The following is an 18,224-nucleotide window of genomic DNA, read 5'->3' as shown; positions in this document are numbered from 1 at the left end:
CGCCGCCGATTGGAAACGGGAATGGAAGAGCGCGGGCGGATCACTGCCTACGATGGTATGCATACCATCGAAGCCTCCGAGAGCTTTCTCTCGCGGGCGACAGAAAAATACGTGAGAACGGGCATTGGGAGGAAATCGTGATTACGTGCTCTCGCTTTCGGTGAAACTCGTCACGCTGCATCGGTACGACGAGTACGGAGATATTTCTCTCCTCTTTCGAGCTCGTTGGAGAGAAAGAAAATTGAGTAAGGCGACTGTGTTGGTTGACACGGTGCACCGGTAATTGACACCTTCTTTACAGGTGAAAAAAATAAGCTTTCTACTAACAAAAATTTGTTAAATAGTACGTTGCTGGAAAGGTTTACCTTTGGAGCCGTGATTACTGGTTATCGAGATCTTATCGACGCGTTATTGATATTTTACGATGTATCGATAATATCGTTAGGTTATCGTTATCGCGAATCCTCAATAATTTTAACCTCGTCCAAAGTTCATATAATTCTAATCTTACCTGGTGTAATCTTAATCGCTTAACTAGCACAATCTTAATTTAATTTAATCTAATAATGGTATCTAATATAACAGTAACTTTATTCTCATGTAAACTTCAATGTAATCTGATAATCTCATCTAAACGACCGTAATCTACCCTAACATGACGTAACCCTAACTTAATTTAACCGTGAGTTAATGTAACGCAATCTAATATAACCTTAAATTTGATTTAATAACATAAGGTTAACCTAATATAACCTTAACCTAACCTAACCTAATCCTCGAATCTTATCTATCCTTTAACTTTATTGTAATATAATCTATAATCCAACATCTTGACCTAACCAAACTAGACGTAGCAACTCCATATAACGTTAAACTAATCTAACTTAACTTAAATTGACAGACTTGGGTGATAAAACCTTCTCCAATTTAAGTCGGTACACAATGTCGTTCAAATCGCATTTTGCTGTTTAAAAATGTGATAAAACTATGTATCAGCGTAGATTAAGGTAGAGGTTCCAGCCAAAATAAACAGATTTAAATGATGCGATTACGCATGACTCCCATTAGTCTTAATGATATTGATATATTGTTAAATGCCACCGGGATATTGATAGCGTATCGATAATCGATAGCAGCGGCTCCAGTTAAGCTCGGAGGAAGATCGAGAGCGAACGAAAGGAACGATCGCGTTCTAGTTTCTCCGTTGCATCGGGCCTATGGTAAATCTCACGATCAACAACGAAAGAAAAAAGATAACGGCAATAGCCTTCGTGCCAGACAGTATAGTGTTTCGCGACTTCGTGGTCACGCGACACCCCTCCGAACCACGAAGGCAGCGTGGTGTCGGATAAGCGTCCGACTGGCGCATGCTTGATCGGGCGCGTTCGTGCGCGTCCGTGCAGGGTCGGACTCGTTCGCGTACGTTCGGTCAGGTTCGCGCGTTCTCGCCGCCCGAGAACGACCGGACGACTCTCTCCAGCGCGCTGAATCACAGTCTGGGTCAGTTCGCCGAATGATCGTCGCTCCGTACGGAGGACGCGTGCGCGTGTCGTGTACTGTGATCACATGAGTGGAGAGCTGTTCGATACGATTTTGTGTAGACTAGGAAGATCAGTGTGTTGAAAATAGTGTTTAGTGAACCGTCGTGAAGAAAAAATACAATTCGAATTGTGGCCAGTGGGATAATGTTTAAGCGTGCCGCCGAGAGGGCTTTCGTGGTTGAACGGAGCGAGACGAAGCTCATCGAGGAGAACAAGAACGCGTGACAGGTAAAACATAACCTCAATTCCACGGGGTAAAAAGAGAACGGGGGTGAGTTTTTGATGCGCTGCTGGCTTTCCCGGTGATTGCCCTTTGTTCGGCTAGCATTTTTTTTCCTGGAAATTTCTCTTTCTCGTTTCGTTCGTACCAGTTACACCAGTCGCGTCTGATAAACTCGTTTTCTCGGGCGGCGTAAACGAGCCATGCAACGATACGTTACCGTGAACGATTTAAAAATGGTCCTGCACGAAATTACATACTTTCGATTACACGCGTGACTTATTTTACGACTGGCAAGGTGAAAGACGCGTTCGATTATCATCGATGTTCGTAAAACCGTTAAATAAGCATCGAAGTGTCAGTATATATGTATATGTATATATACATTTTTGTGAATGATCGAAGTTCACGTGACCTTCTCGGCCAGCCTGTTGTATCCTTGTCGCGAAGTGGCGCTTCCGTTTGCTCCGACAAGAATGTTCAAGCGTATATCATTGTGCGCGAGTGTATTTCTCGTTTGTCCACCACGCCTTGAAATCTCCTCAGCTTTTGATTTCAAACGGCGAATGGAAATTTATGATGATCCAACGAAATACTTTTTAGATTATTCAGCACGTTTCCAGACGGTGATGGATCGCGATGTTTTTTTCTTCGATTGTTAATTATCGAGATCGTTGTGGAATGAGTAATTACAAAAGCAGCTTCGCAATTATTATTCCTCATGATTCGATAACGTGTCCTCATTTTTAATTGTATTTTAATATACATCTTTGAAGAAGTGGATCCCTTTTTTGACTTGATTGAAAATTTGCCTTTTTGATAGGTTTAAGAAACGTGATTAAAATATACGACGAAATATAATTTCGTATATAACATATTTATTCGTGCTTAAAATAAAGGTGTTCGATATCGATGACGTTTCATATATTGATAATATTAAAATATCCTTAAAGCAAATCGGAACAACTAAAATAGAATATAACGCATAATCTGACCATTTAGATTTATTTATTCTGATTCGAACGTTTAACTTAACCTAACCTGACACATAAATTCCTCGTCTAAAATTAATTATTCCTGTTTGAAATCGAGTTAGATTACATGTGCAGTTTAAACACGAATAGTGCTGGCAGATTAGGTTATGTTCAAAGTTTAAACGAAAAGAAATAGGTTGGAATGATAAAGTTATCGGGTTAGGCTATATTTTTTAAGAATCGTGTAACGAATGGTTAACCGTCTATTTTATTTCGTGAACTAACCTGCTTAACCGGTGATTAAGCGAGAGGTAAATTCTGAGAAATGTTTACACGCACGTGTAGGTGTCTTGTCGGAGGAATTTCAAGCGACATTATCTCAGATCGCGGTAATTGACAACGATTAGTCACATCGACTACATTTTACGAAACTTTTCGAGCGTTCTTTCCACGTGAAAACGGAGTCGTCGTTTGTACCTCGTAGAATTACAAGGATAATCCACGGACAACGATCGATGTGTTGGCCGTTTCTCTTCTGTCGCGTTCTCAGACGTTTTAGTCGCGTACCACGCTGAACCCGTCTATCAGAGAGCTTAAGAAATTAGCATAAATATTCGCACGCATCTATCATACTTACGCTGGTGTGCGTTTCACACGCACGCAAATTGAAAAGCAACAGATCTCGCGATATTGAAAGAGGCGAAAGATTAAGCCGAGATAATAGGCTCGATACGATACCATAAATACATTCATCGGCAGCTATATCGCCGTTTAAATGCATAGTACAGTGTCGAGAACAACTCTCTAATGAACGTATGTTTTATGATTTTTAACTGAAAAACTAAACAGTATAATCTTCCGTAATTGTAGGAATCAAATCTGCAAATTATACACGATATCAATCCTATAATCTTTTATCGTGCTGGGTATCTCCCGTGGCGATATAATGTAAAATTTCACAACTCGCGGCGATATATTGAGAGGCTATATAATAGGTGGTGAAATAACGCGAAGCTATACAACTCACAAAAATATAATATGAAAGTATACAATCCGTGGCGATATAACATAAGATTTTATACTTCGCGGCGATATATCGAGAGTCTACATAACACGTAGTGAAAGAAAGAGAGATTACAACTTGCGAAGATATAATACAGAAGCGTACACCTCGTGGCGATATAACGCAAGGTTTTACAATTCGCGGCGATATATCGAGAGTCTGCATAATACGTGGTGAAATAATACGAGACTATACAACTCGTGGCGATGTAATACGGGGTTGTATAACCCGTGGTGGAATAATGCGTGATTTCACAATTTGCGGCGATATATCGAGAGTCTGCACAACACGTGGCGAAATAATGCGAGACTATACATCTCGTGGCGATATTATATGGGGATGTACAATCCGTGGCAATATATTGCATGATTTTAAAATTTGCGGCGATACATCGAGAGTCTACGCAACACGTGGTGAAATAATAAGAGAGTACACAACTCGAGAGAATTTAATATGGCAGTATACAACTCGTGGCGATATAATATAAGATTTCACAATTCGCGGCGATATATTAAGAAGCTATATAACGCATAGTGAAATAACGCAAAGCTGTACAACTTGCAAAAATATACGAGAGTATATATCCCGATGCGATGTAATGCAAGATTTTACAATTCGCTGCGATATATTGAGTGGCTATATAACTCGTGGTGAAATAATGCAAGATTGTACAATGTGACGTGATACGTGACCTGATAATAATAGATATCAGTTATCTACAGTAAGATATAAAAACAATACACGAAATTTGTTAAAAATCACAGTACCTGTGACTTGACTCATAACCTACTAATGGTTTGCTATCTCGAAACTTTTAAAAATTCTTACATGTTATTTGAAATTTATAATACCTTGCGGAATCTGTTGTATGGAGAACATTACAACTTTCCATTTTCAAAGCGAAGTTGTATAACGTAATGCATACATATTTTACTATCGAGAGATAATTGATAATTCGTCCGGTGCAAATCTTTATCCATTTTAAAACAAATATGTTCACGCGCTGGGTAAAATATTAATTATTTATAGCTGATTTCGAAGGTTGTAAATCTTCGTCGACCCATGGCGTTTCCACAACTTGTTACGGTAGTGGAATTATATGTAGAGTTAGTATTATAGAGTAGAATTGATAGAGTGGCTCAGAGTCCTCCACACTGGTGTGCCCAGGTCAATGAAGGATGTAGTTCATCATCCCACTGGTAGTAATGATTGTTGTATGTTGAAGTCGTTGGTAGTAACAAAGTTAATGTAAGACTGACTGAAGTAAGTATATTCTAAGGAAGTTAATCTAAGACTGACTTGTCGCTTCTAAACAGCCAGAAAAGAAAGCAATGCCGGAAGTTCAGGACGTGAAGGCGTTACCAAAAAAGGGCCAATCAGGACAGATTGTTATTTGTGAAAAATACTGATTGGTGAGATGGTTTAGCGAATGGGATTGTAAGATTTTTAGCCTTTATTCCAGGGTTGTGAATTACATTTTGTTAACAAAGTAACCCAAAGCAATTGAGTGATTTGGGTCCTTCAAAGGAAGTAATAAATGGGCACCATGTGTTTATCATCGGAGTTCGAGCGCGTAGGCCCACTTTATTGGGGTGCACAGTTTAGGACCATGGAATAAACTTCTTTAAGAAAAGGTATATTGGTGTTAAGAAAGCGTGCTTTTCTGGCCTATTAGAAGGTTATTGTCAATTGTTAAGAACGTCAAGTTGTGGAGACGTCCATATAGTCTTAAATATCAGTTTAAAATTCCAAAGGTGAAACGTTTTTGGGTTTGACAAAATACCCATAAATATTACCTTAATTATATTCCGAGCAACTCGGAACATACTCCCCCCGTTGAGAGGGTACCGATCAATAATATAAAGTCTGGGTACTTATCTTTGAGTTGTTGACTGTCACGTGGTATCACCTACGATTACCTTGATGTCTTTGGGTGTACCTGTTTTGCTTGATTGGGTAAAGTAGTACTCGTTTGATTTCTTGATAAGAATTATTGTGACACTTCGAATGTTGATCACCTGGATGGAGTTGTCTGATTCTGGATGCATAATTGAACCAAGAAGCCATTGCAGTGATGGCGCATTATTTTCTGAATAATGTTTTCATTCAAATGAACACTGAATCTCGATGATTTGTTTGATGATTTGATTTTCGCTTGCGTAGAACTCGTTAACGAATCGCCAATAACAAATTGTTCGGAATGCAAAATAGTAAACTATTGCGTCTGATGTGACAACATGAATGAACGTGATTTCACAATGATTTTGTTTGAATAATCAACATGTAATTGCAATGTAAATAATTTAGTTCTTGCGACACGTTTGAGGCTGAATTCTGATTGTGTTTGTCAGTTAGTTGTATTCGTGATGAAAGCAGTTTGATGAAGAATTGAAGATTGAATCAATTACCTGCATTCGATGTGGCTCATAGATTCTTAAAGAATATTAAGATTGTAAATTTATGTGAAAAGCAGTTTGAAATATTGTTATGTTGCAGCCTATATGATTTATACATTGTTTTGAGGTTGATTGGTTTTTACGGAAGTTGGTTTTCCGTTTTACTTGGCATTCTAGTATACCCTCGTGTCTTGGTTGCGTATGTTTTGTTGTGATGATTCGCAAAGGTGACTTAAATAGTTGGATGATTTGGGTCTTTAAAAGGAAATAAGGAATGGGTGTTAAGCGTGCCTGTTTGTCGTTTAAGTCTGAGTGCGTAGATCCACTTGTGTGGGGCGCACCAATAGATTGTATTTGAATGCGTAGACCCGTTTGATTGGGGCGCATTGATCAAGTCTGCAGTGAGACTGGCAAGAATGGTTGTGATTTGATTGTGTCCGAGTGTCATGCGTATCCTTGTGAGGATCGGACACTGCGCGACTGATAAAGCATTATGTTTGATTGTGCCCGAGTGTCATGCGTATCCTTGTGAGGATCGGACACTGCGCGGCTGATAAAGCATTATGTTTGTTTGTGCCCGAGTGTCATGCGTATCCTTGTGAGGATCGGACACTGCGCGGCTGATAAAGCATAATGTTTGTTTGTGCCCGAGTGTCATGCGTATCCTTGTGAGGATCGGACACTGCGCGGCTGATAAAGCATTATGTTTGTTTGTGCCCGAGTGTCATGCGTATCCTTGTGAGGATCGGACACTGCGCGGCTGATAAAGCATAATGTTTGATTGTGCCCGAGTGTCATGCGTATCCTTGTGAGGATCGGACACTGCGCGGCTGATATATGTTGATAAGTTTGAATGCATTGGCCCAAAAGGAAAAGCAAGGATTCGGTAAAACACTGTGCACCGTTGGTGTGCACAGTGCAGTTGGTGTGCAATGGGATCCATAATGAACAGGTCTGATTGCCATAGTAAACCAAGACTGTACGAGTTGCCTCAAAACTGCCATAAAGAAACAGAGAAAGGATGAGCCTCATGTTTGAAATGCTTAAATAATACGAATTATGTGATGTTTTGATATTTTTGAATTGAGTATCATGTATTTGTACATTGTTTTCACGTTACATAGAATTTCCAGCTCAAGAAGGTCGTAAATCTTCAGAACTGAAATATTCTATGACGCTTTGAACATAAATGATCTAAAGTTAATCTGTAATATAGATTCCAATAATAATATTTTAATTGTGGTTCTAATGTTTTGTTCCATGAAACTAAATAAAAGTAACTTTCTTGAGAAAAGAATGTAAGATAGATGAAGAATAGGACTCTGTGACCATGAGGATAGCCAGGGTCTCATCAGGTAATATTCTAAAATGAGGGTCGAAACCTGATGACAATAATGTGCCTTAGACGATTGTCCTTTGCACTTGATTTCAGCTGACAAAAGGTCGACACTGAATTTTTATTGAATAAGGATTTTTGTTGATGACCATACGCTGACCTAGAGTCGGTATTCTTTTTACAAGCACGGACAGTTGTTCCACGTGTTATGAAAAAGGTTATTGGATTTTCTTAAAAGAAAATTGTAAATGAATTTTACAATCGATCTCGTATTATTGAAAATCCCTAATAGTTTGAGAGACAGTTTAATGATTAAGGTTCATTTTGAATCGAATCCTGAACTTTAGATTAAGATCTAAATGATAAATTCATGGAGTGTGAGATGTAGAAGAAATACGTAAACATTTTTTCAAACGCTGAACTTGTAGTTCACTCTTTCACTTTCCAAATTAAAGTGTGTTTGCATTACGAAAGAAAGTAAATTGAATTACACATGGTATGACATAGTTTGCATGAATTGGGGAATTGACGAGCTCCCCCCGATGAACCAATTCAGATCAGATGTTTGGAAATATGAATCTAGATCAACGTAAGATGAAATTTTAGATTCTTAAGCAATAGTGAGAATTGAAGATTGATAGTACATAATAATTGAATATGTTGACATCATGCAAATTGAATTTCAAAATCCCAATAAAACTGACATGGTATTCGACTGAAATTCCATGAAATGCAATTGAGGTAAAACATTTATTCTACAAGATGATAATATCTTGATATGAGAATTTTATTGTAACGTCTCTCAAAATATAATTATCAGTTTACGTGTAACAATGAGAAAGTCGTCGATTGTACTGAATAAATATTTTAAACAATCATAACAGATTTATCTGTTATTACATAAATGATGAATATATTAATTTCCTATTCTCTTGAACTGTCAACATATCCTAATTATGTGACAATTGACAGAAATGCATTTATTAACATGCATTTGTGATAAAATAGAAAAAGTTAATAATGAAATTAGGTCTTGTGTGAATTTGATATGATAGCAATTCAATTATTAAATACTAGAATATAATTTTCCGAACAGTTTAGGTATAAGAAGTACGTTATAATGTTCGTTGTTTATTTAAGAAGTGACCTGAGAAGAATCCTTACAATTGCAAATACGGCAACCTCTTGTTAGGAATAAAATAATATCAATGAGATATATTTTGATATGAAGTTTTTCGTTTTAACATTCTGATGAAATTGATGGGAGGTCTTATTTTGTGACAGAAACCCGTAATTTTGACCAAGGATATTAAAATCCGCAGATTAATTGATGATCATCTGTTTGTTCGACCAAATGTAAAAAATGTTTTCGAAGATTTTTATTATATGCAATTTGTACGATTTTGAATAAATGTAAGAAGATGAATGGATAATAAGCCTGTTTTACTAAAGAATACGTGCAAACGCATTTGAAATGGTTTACGACCATTAGGGTAGGTATGCGCGAGTCAGGTAGTGTGTTAAAACAGTGGGTCGAAGGACCCGTTGGACACTATCTTAGAAGAATAATGTAACCTAGGCTACGATAGTATAATAATTATCTTGAATTCCGAAACTACGTGTTTGTTTAGATCCATGGAACAATTAAAATCGACTTTTGTTGAAAAGGATTGAATATTTAAATCAGTCAGTTGAATTTGCATAAAATACATGATACATCGTAATGATGTGAATTTTTATAATCGTGAACTGATCATGTGTAAAAAAATCTGCCTAATGTTATTATTTCATTAGTGTCGCAAGCTAGCAATGTTAAATTGTTGTACTAAGAATTGTTATGTTTGAGTTTTACGGATTTGACATGACTGTTTGACGTCATAAAATCGTGTAACAAGAATATCAAAGAAATTGGCGAAACGATTAAACGAGCCTACTTTTGAGAAGCGAAATTATATACTGATTGTTGACTTATCTTGTTGAAGCCTTTGGAAAATCCTCAGATTGTCCGTTGTTTGATATGTTTTCGAATTGATTTCACTTAATAGTCCGTTTGACGCTCATGGGAACACACCAGTGTGGTCATTCACTATGTCTTTTCAAAACACTTGTCATACACATTGTAACACTTAATCCTGATTATTGCACTGTAAACTGAGTTTATGCACTGAGCAAGTTCGTAGTATCCGGCTCGAAGGACCAAAAATGTTCACGCGCTGGGTAAAATATTAATTATTTATAGCTGATTTCGAAGGTTGTAAATCTTCGTCGACCCATGGCGTTTCCACAACTTGTTACGGTAGTGGAATTATATGTAGAGTTAGTATTATAGAGTAGAATTGATAGAGTGGCTCAGAGTCCTCCACACTGGTGTGCCCAGGTCAATGAAGGATGTAGTTCATCATCCCACTGGTAGTAATGATTGTTGTATGTTGAAGTCGTTGGTAGTAACAAAGTTAATGTAAGACTGACTGAAGTAAGTATATTCTAAGGAAGTTAATCTAAGACTGACTTGTCGCTTCTAAACAGCCAGAAAAGAAAGCAATGCCGGAAGTTCAGGACGTGAAGGCGTTACCAAAAAAGGGCCAATCAGGACAGATTGTTATTTGTGAAAAATACTGATTGGTGAGATGGTTTAGCGAATGGGATTGTAAGATTTTTAGCCTTTATTCCAGGGTTGTGAATTACATTTTGTTAACAAAGTAACCCAAAGCAATTGAGTGATTTGGGTCCTTCAAAGGAAGTAATAAATGGGCACCATGTGTTTATCATCGGAGTTCGAGCGCGTAGGCCCACTTTATTGGGGTGCACAGTTTAGGACCATGGAATAAACTTCTTTAAGAAAAGGTATATTGGTGTTAAGAAAGCGTGCTTTTCTGGCCTATTAGAAGGTTATTGTCAATTGTTAAGAACGTCAAGTTGTGGAGACGTCCATATAGTCTTAAATATCAGTTTAAAATTCCAAAGGTGAAACGTTTTTGGGTTTGACAAAATACCCATAAATATTACCTTAATTATATTCCGAGCAACTCGGAACAAAATATGCGATGCAAATTGAAAAAACGCGGTGGGATTTGTTCGTTATGCAACCGAACGTAGCTTAATATTTAATGTATTACATAAACGTATGGAAACATTTTCCCGTAGAGACGGCCATAACGAAATGGTTAAAATTACTCAATTAACAAACGGGCATACGATTACGTGATTCATTCCGGCTTCGTTGCACGACTGAAATAATACACGCGGCAGGAGGATTTATCTGTGTCATAAATTGGTATGAATATACACGAAAGTATTTGAGCAGTAGATATACGTTTCATTTTAAATGACGAACTGTTTCTGCGGTGTGCAGCTTGGATCGGCTTAGAACGAAGTATGTTTACACTTGAACATCCTTGAGGTACAATTATTGTTTCAACTGATTATTAGAAGTGTTTGAATTCTCTTTTGTCTTACATATACCCTTTGTGATCTTTTGTTATTGAAGCTATTGTCACTGGTTTTATGTTCGTTTAAAAAGGTAACACAATATTGATGGTTACATGTATTTTATTGTTCACTTTGCAAGTTATATTTAAGTTAGCATAATGTTCATGGTTATATGTATTTTATTGTACACTTTGAACATTATACTTAACGGTGAAATTAGTAAAATAGTTAATAGCAAGTTTTTTATTTTATATTGAAATATATTAACTCTTTGTACCTCTTCATTTCTTTTACTCCTTAATTTACAAAGTCGATGAAGAAAGAGGTTCTCGATAAATTGTACCTCAAGTGCAGAGTGTGTGACAAATGTATTTTAATTTATTACAAGTAATACATATACACCCAATCTTATTAAAAGATCCAACAGAAATTTGATGTCGAGAATCATTAAAACTTAGTATAAGAGGAATTTCCACTTAAACACAATACGCATAACACATTTTCCATTACGTTCGTAAATAACCTATTCCCATTCTTGAATAGACAATTAAAATGTCGTAAAGCAAAGCGTATACATTGTACATCGTTTTTACAACGCCCAGTAGAATTCGCGAGCGAAAGGGTTAAACGAGTAGGCACGTAGCGACGGCCATGAATGGCGAGGTAGGGTGAGCCGAAAGTATGAATGGGCTAATCAATTTCCAGGCACAATCGTGGCATAACGCGTATTCCTAGTAACATCGTGTACACCGATACGCGATGTGTTCGCGTATAAATTTTCAATCGCTAAGCGAACGATCGCGAGCAATACGTTCGACGATACGACGTGGCCGCAAAACGTTCGTAAATAGAGAAATATCGTTCTATTTGCCTCGATGATCGAACTTCTGTCGCGAATCCTATCGAAGACGGAATTGATAGAGACGACAAAAGCACGTTTCCTGCTACGTCGAGAAAGTCTCTTACAAATAACGAATATCGAGATGTTACGAATTAACCCTTCTTACGATGGAGCCGTTTTTATTCTATGGTGGCTTTTTACTTGCGATCATTTCACGTTTCAATGAGCTTTTCTTGTATTTGTTAACGGTACACTGTTTTTTATGTCTTGTGTACAGAGATGTTCAAATTAGGTGATATATTTGTAAAATTATTTCATTCTTCAATCATTTAACGTTTCAACGAATTTTCTTGTATTTTTATTAGGTTTTTTTTATGGCTTGTGTAGAGAGATATTTAAATTGTACAGGTGCATTGTTGATGGAATAATTTACGTCGACGTGGTATAATTAATAGAAATTGAGGATATTTCATTCTTCAATTATTTAATGTTTCAAAGAGTTTTCTCGTATTTGTTGATGGTGTATAGTTTTTTTATATTCCATGTAGAGAGATATTTAAATTATTGTACAGGTGCAGTGTTGAATAGATAATTTACGTCGGCGCAGTATAATTAATAGAAATTGAGGATATTTCATTCTTCAATCATTTAACGTTCAATGAATTTTCTTGTATTTGTTGATGGTGTACGATTTTTTTATATCCCGTGTAGAGAGATGTTGTACAGGTGCAGTGTCGAAGCGATAAGTGACACTAATAGTCGATGCGGTGTAATTAATAGCATTTGAGAAATTTTCATTCTCATCTTGTTGACGGTTTTTTCATATCCCGAGTACAGAGTTTAAATTACAGTTTAAATTATGTTTAAATTACAGTTAACTTAACCTGCAACTTTCTAGACAGTTACGTCATTTGCAGATAATTGCTGCAATTTTAATCGGTTGCCATATTTTGTATTTGTCATGTGCGTCATTCAGAACTAAACTCGAGTTACAATATTATAAAAAAGAAAGTTGAAATTCAATTTATGTTCATGTCATGTCATTATGTGCATGTCAATTTAGTGTTCTGCGATCACTGACTATGAAAACTTGGATTTGATCTCCAAATTGAAGCTCTGTTCAAAATTCGAGTAAAAAACTGACGTGCATTAAAAATCAGACTCGACAAAATGGCGCAGGGGGTAAAAAGGAATAAAGGTTGAATTATTAGTTCCACATTTAGAGATTTTTGTTTGAAATTGAAAATACGAGTCTACATCCTCAAATTCAAAGTGCAGTGCGTCACAAGTGACACCCTATAGCAAGAGTTTACAGAAATAATTGACGCTAATAGTCTTCCTAACATGATTAATAAACTATCAGTTTATTTCACTCTCCTCCACTCATTTCAAACGTGTCATAAATAACTTGATATTTCAATTTAATTATTAATTATCGATAACCGATGTTGAGAATGATTAACCGACGCTGTGTCAGCAGAGCTACCCGAAGCACTATTAATTTCTTCAAATTTTTTCTTTTAACCGAGTAGTAATGACGCAGTAACAGTCGTGATGTTTAGTGTATAATTAGACAGTAAAGACATACGTGTGTACAGCTGAATGAATCTTGTGCAAACAGTCACGTGGATGATCATTGTGCGAATGATTCAGTGACCAACCATTCGTGCAAGGTTTCAGTTCATTTCTTCCATGGTACGCGTTTGCGTGTTCAGCTCGAACATTGCTGACTTTTGATTTTTGTTGCTCCTTCTGATTCTTTGTATTGCGTTCTTATCGGAGACAGAGGAGTGTCGAGCTACTGTGCAAATTTTCTTATCGTATTCGCGGAAAGTTTGACGATAAAAGATTGTTCTTTGTGAAATTACGGCGAGGTTAATTATAACCTTGTTATATTTATGTTTGAACATTTAGAGATTAAAAAATTTTGGATTATTGATATTTCAAAGTTCTTTATTTTATTTAAAATTTTCAAACACAAAAGCTGTTAGATTTTCATTCATTTTTAATAAACGATTAAAAATTTTTATTTTAAGTTGGATATTTTAAAATAGAAAATTGTCAAGTTTTGAAACTTACAAAGTTAATATAGATCCATCATTATCAGTTGAGAAAACTCTTTAACCAATTCAATATATTACCAATTTTAAGAATTTGCAGTATTGGCAATATAGGGAGACTCTGATGAAGCAGAGCAGCAAATTGCAAACTTGAAATTCAAAATTTGCAAACTAATTATTCTAATAGTTAATTAAAATTTTATTATAGCTACGTTCTCATATATTAACCTGAGAATAAATATAATAATATTAATATAGGACAAGCTGGATATTTGCTGAAAAATTGAAACAATATTAGTATGATAATGTAATATAAATTTTATCAATTTCGCAGTAAATATTCATTGTGTCTGTATCAGACATTAAGGACCAATTTTCGTTTAGTATCACATTAACACTATTAACCCACTATCAGAATTATGAACACTATTAGTCCCCTATCAGAATATATAATAACCAAAAAAATATTCCCTCTGTTACATCTCGTTCCGCTTTAACACATAAACGATTATAGTCGGTTCTAATAGATTTAACGCGATTTTATGGGAATTTACGCAATTCTATGATTATTGTCGGAGGCGAGGCAACAAGGAAGACGGTAAGCGTCGAGTTATTTATTTCCCCGTTTCTCTTTGCAATTGGTTTTCCGATAAGCCAGCATTTATTCCGAATAATTTACCGTAATTTGAATACAAAACGTTAATCCATTTTTAATGGAGTGTGTCCTTAATAGCTGGCCGGGATTTTAATAGTTGCGTTAATTGTCCTACTATTTTAGTTGAACCAACGTCGAACGTTTACTCGAATAAACTGACCGTCATTATTTCAAGCATTGCCCAGCCTCCTCGATAAATTACCGTCAGTGTTTTATTTTTTTTTTTTATTTACTTTTTCAAGTCTCTCGTTTCGGTCCATCGAATTTCGATATTAACGAGCTACGAGCACGATTTAATCGCTCTCAAAAGGTAACGATAACGAGTGTCGTGCATTTCAAGGAAAAACGTTCAGGCTGTGGAGCAACGCTAATCGATTAGTGTGTACGGTTAAGAGCGAATTTAGGTTTCCTAGGGAAAGTATGATTAATAGGAAAGAAATGGTCGTCTGATGGTTGGTTTTTAGTGAATTTTATGGATTTGTATGTTCAGAAGTCTTGGGAATTTGGCGAAGTTTTAGGTATGAGGGTTTTGATACGTGGGAACTTTGGATGTTTAGAAATTGAAAACTTAGGAAATTTGGGAAATTAATAATTTCAGAATTTGGGACATTGCGGATTTGGGAAATTGAGGATTTGGGGAATTGGGAAATAGAAAAATGGGGAAATTGGGAAATTTGGAAATTTGGAAATTTGGAAATTTGGAAATTGGAAATTTGTGAAATGGGGAATTTGGGAAATTAGAAAATTTGGGAAATAGGGAATTTGGGAAATTGAGAAATTGGAAATTTGTGAAATGGGAAATTGAGAAATTAGAAAATTGGGAAATTGGGAAATGGGGAAATTAGAAATTTGGAAAATAGGGAATTTGGGAAATTAATAATTTCAGAATTTGGGATATTGCGGATTTGGGGAATTGGGAAATTAGGAAATTGGGAATTTGGGAATTTGGGAATTTGGGAATTTGGAAATTGGAAATTTGAAAACTGGGAAATTAGGAAATTGGGGAATTTGAAAACTGAAAAATTGAGAAATTGGGAAATGGGGAATTTGGAAAATAGGGAATTTGGGAAATTAGGAAATTGGGAAATTTGGAAACTAGAAAATTGAGAAATTGGGAATTTTGGAATTTGGGTGTTTAAGAATTTGAAAATTTAGAAAACTTAAGAAATTACTAATTTCGAAATTTGGTAATTTGTGGACCATTCAAAAATTTGAATATTTTAAAACTTCAAAACCTAAAAGTTTCCTAATTCAGCGATATTCAAAGTAGAAAACTCTATTATATAGAAATGGAAGAATTATGTATTCTATATACGTACAGTTATCGAAAGGGAGTGTTGCAGTTTGAAAGACGGCGTGCACGTTTGCCGAGAATGGCATTCCAAAACAACAAGAATGTTGTACCGAACAGCCGGTCGATGTTTTCCATGCAACGATCGACTGATAGATGCGACAACCATCTATTAATAGACGATCGATGATGATCGTGAAATTCCAACAAACTTTCAGTTACAAGCAATGCTCATAAGTATCCGAACACTCGGTAAATTGAAAGTAATAGTACATAAACGACATTGAACGGTGTATGTACGCTTCTCAATGAAATCTATTTTCTCCTCCTTTCTACGGAATTGGCAACTTACCAGACGTTTATTCAATTCTATGAAATTCTTGATTCGCCTGCGTATCCGCAAACTTTAGATATCACTGTTTAGACTAAATCGTTCGGCAGTTTTTTTCTTTTTCAAATCATTTCACTTCATTCTTATAAGATTCTTGCAAATATTTCCGCGCGTTTTCTGACATAAAGAATTTCAGATTTAGAATTATTCATTTAGAACAATTTGTAATATTCTTTCCGTCTTGTTCTATTTTAAGTGTCGTAATTTTGTGGAAGTTAACGGATAATTGATTTGGTGAATTATGAGTGGTGATATGACACGAGACTGTATAATCGGCGATGATACACTGCGAGATCGTACAATTGGTAGTGATGTAATTCGGGAATATATAAACGTGATGATACAATGCAAGATTATACAATTCATGGCAATATATTACGGCGCTGTACAATCCGTGGCGATATAATGCAAGATTTCGCAATTCGCGGTGATACATTGAGTCTACTTTAAATTTGGTAAAATAATGAAAGATTACAATGCTCGCGAAGGTACAATATGGGGGTATACTTTTTGTGGCGATATAATGCAAGATTTTACAATTCGCGGCGATATATGGAGTCTAATGATGATACAATGCAAGATTATACAATTCATGGCAATATATTACGGCACTGTACAATCCGTGGCGATATAATGCAAGATTTCGCAATTCGCGGTGATACATTGAGAGTCTACTTAAAATGTGGTAAAATAATGAAAGATTACAAAGCTCGCGAAGGTACAATACGGGGGTATACTTTTTGTGGCGATATAATGCAAGATTTTACAATTCGCGGCGATATATGGAGAGTCTACATAACACGCGATGAAATAATGCGAGACAACTGAGATCGTAGCGTTGTAATATGGGAATATACAACTCTTCATGGTGTAATGCAAAATTTTACAATTCTCGGCGATATATCGAGAGTTTACATAACACATGGTGAAATAATGCGAGACTGTGCAGCTCGTGGCGTTATAATATGGGAATATACAGCTCTTGATGGTATAATACAAAATTTTACAATTCGCGGCGATATATCAAGAGTCTACATAACACGCGGTGAAATAATGCGAAACTATGCAGTTTGTGGCGTTGAAATATGGGAATATACAACTCTTGATGGTACAATGCACAATTTCACAATTCGCGGCGATATATCGAGAGTCTACATAACACATGGCGAAATAATGCGAGACTACACAACTCATGGCGATGTAATATGGGAATATACAGCTCTTGATGCTATAATGCAAAATTTCACCATTTGCGGCGATATATCGAGAGTCTACATAACACGCGGTGAAATAATGCGAAACTATGCAGCTTATGGCTCTTGATGGTATAATGCAAAATTTCACAATTCGCGGCGATATATCGAGAGTCTACATAACACATGGTGAAATAATGCGAGACTACACAACTCGTGGCGACGTAATATATAAATATTTAACTCTTGATGATATAGTGCAAGATTATACAATTTTGGCGATATATTACGAGGCTATATAGCGTGTAATGAAATAATGCGAGATTATACAACGTGATGCAATACACGACCTGATAATCACAGATATTAGATATTTACACCAAGATATGAAAGCAATACACAAAATTTGTTAAAAATAGCAGTATTATCTGTAATTTACTGACTTATGTACAAATTGTTAATTTAATAGACAGTCAAATATCTGTAATTCAGTCATGACATATGTAAATATCCCAGTTACAATCGTTAACTGGTTAACTACGATAAATATTACCCGACACAGTTATATCAACATGTTCCACTGTATTCATAAAAGGTCTCGAGCACAAATCACCATTGTTTCATCCCGAGTACACATAAAACCATTCCAATAGGCTTTCCGCCAACGGTACATGGTTTCTTCTTCGAACCTGTCCCTTTTCGAGGACCATTTTCAAGGGAACAGAGCCGTTTCCTTCTTTGTCCCTTTAGCGATTGACGCGCAGGTTGCCAGAAACACGTCAAGTCGAATGGAAGTGCGAAGTCAAATTAGCTTTTGTCGAGGGCGAGCAATGT

At 36.1% G+C, this 18,224-nt stretch overlaps 1 protein-coding gene across 7 annotated transcripts in view; it reads left to right on the top strand.

Moving 5' to 3' along the window:
• Window positions 1-18,224, top strand: part of PlexA (plexin A) — a 496,310-nt gene that overhangs the window by 71,933 nt on the left and 406,153 nt on the right. Inside the window, exon 1 of one of the 7 annotated variants that reach the window (XM_003706371.3) lies at window positions 1,463-1,769. The exons of the other annotated variants lie outside the window; for them this stretch is intronic. The gene's annotated coding sequence lies outside the window, so the exon portion shown is untranslated. Of the gene's footprint in view, window positions 1-1,462; window positions 1,770-18,224 lie in introns of those variants that run through there. 7 annotated transcript variants of the gene reach the window in all.

The sequence above is a fragment of the Megachile rotundata genome, chromosome 9, assembly GCF_050947335.1.
Source record: "Megachile rotundata isolate GNS110a chromosome 9, iyMegRotu1, whole genome shotgun sequence".
NCBI lineage: Eukaryota > Metazoa > Arthropoda > Insecta > Hymenoptera > Megachilidae > Megachile > Megachile rotundata.
Note: the sequence above shows the minus strand (reverse complement) of the source record. Positions and strands in the feature narration are given on the sequence as shown.